The sequence below is a fragment of the Myotis brandtii genome, unplaced genomic scaffold (assembly GCF_000412655.1).
Source record: "Myotis brandtii unplaced genomic scaffold, ASM41265v1 scaffold85, whole genome shotgun sequence".
NCBI classification, from domain to species: domain Eukaryota; kingdom Metazoa; phylum Chordata; class Mammalia; order Chiroptera; family Vespertilionidae; genus Myotis; species Myotis brandtii.
Genome location: NW_005371454.1, coordinates 527,088 through 528,993, shown reverse-complemented (window position 1 = coordinate 528,993; position 1,906 = coordinate 527,088).

Below are 1,906 nucleotides of genomic sequence, written 5' to 3'. Positions count from 1 at the left end.
ACAAACGAGTTTAAAGTACTGTAGTGTTTGGGGATGTTTCAGAAAGTTGTCTCTTAAAACAAATATGAGATCAGAGGATTATGCTTATAGTGAATAGTTAGTAAAACTTGGAGATGGCAAACTTGACGACAGCAGTTTTCATTTAGGAATAGATATTATTGAAATCTCCCATGAAATGATTTGTAACGGATCTATTATTGTAGCTACTTTTGGAAACACTATATCTATAGATAATACTAAAAATACATCTAAACATGCGATTCTTTGTCCAAAAAATGAGCACATTCAAAAATTAAATGAAGAAATTTTGGATATACTCGATGGAGATTTTCACACATGTTTAAGTGATGATTTCATTGATTCCACAGATGATGCTGAAAAGGAAAACTTTCCCATAGAATTTCTTAATAGTATTACTCCTTTGGGGGTGCAATCATCATGCTACTGAGAAATCTTAATAGTAAATGGGGTCTTTGTAATGGTACTAGATGTATTATCAAAAGATTGTGACCTAAGATTATCTAAGCTAAAGTATTAACAGGATCTGCAGAAGGAGAGGTTGTTCTGATTCCAAGAATTGATCTGTCCCCATCTGACACTGGCCTCCCATTTAAATTAATTTGAAGACAGTTTCCCACGATGCCAGCATTTTCGATGACTATTAATAAATCACAAGGACAAACTCTAGACAGAGTAGGAATATTCCTACCTGAACCCTTTTTCATACATGGTCAGTTATATGTTGCTTTCTCTCGAGTTTGAAGAGCATGTGATGTTACAGTTAAAGTTGTAAATACTTCATCACAAGGGAAATTAGTCAAGCACTCTGAAAGTGTTTTCACTCTTAATGTGGTGTACAAGGAGATATTAGAATAAGTTTAATCAATTTATCAGTCATTGTTTGTATCAGTGTTGTTTTTACATCACGTTTTTGTTGTTATATCATGTTGTGATTGTTTATAAATAAATTTATATATTATTTTCATATACATTTTACTAATTTTCTTTCATCTCTGTCACTTCTATTATAAAGGGCAAATAGCAATATTAAAATATTTCCTCTAATTAATTCCATTTTAATGTGCACAAATTTTGTGCATGGGGCCATTAGTTAGTACCATAAAAACATATTAAGGTATACAATTCACTGGTAAAGGTAAACACATAGTTAAATTTAAAATACTGTAATACTGCAATGGTGGTGTTTAAATCACACTAAACTCCAACATATAAATCAGAAGAAAAAAGGTATTAAAAATAACTGTAGCTGTAATATTTTGTTAATGATTACACAGCATAAAAAGATGTAAATTACAACAACAACATAAAATGCCTGTGGGAAAAGTAAATGTGTAGACCTTTTCATGCAAATGAAGTTGTTCTCAGCTTAAAATAGACTGTTATAAGATATATTATGAAAGCTTCATGGTAATCACAAAGCAAAAACCTATAATAGATACATAAATGATGAAGAGAAAAGAATCAAAGGATAAAATCATCAGTTCACAAAGAGCAGGAGAGGAAGAAACGAACAAAGGAATTACAAAAAAAAGCAATTACCAAAATGGCAATAGTAATGCCTTACCTATCGATAACTCAGCTAAATGTAAACAGTTTAAATTCTCCCTTTGAAAAAACAGACAGTAACTGGCTGGATTTTTTTTAAAAAAAAAACGGGATGCAGTTAAATGCTGCCTATAAGAGACTCACTTAAGTTCTAAAGACACTCATAGACTGAAAATGAAAGTATGGAAAAGATATTCCATACAAAAGGGAAAAAAAGGAGAGCAGGGGCAGATATACTTATGTCAGGCAAAATAGACTATAGGTCAAAAGCTCTAACAAAAGATAAAGAAGATCATCTAATGCAGTTATATGCCACATAGTGACATTTTGGTCAGTAATG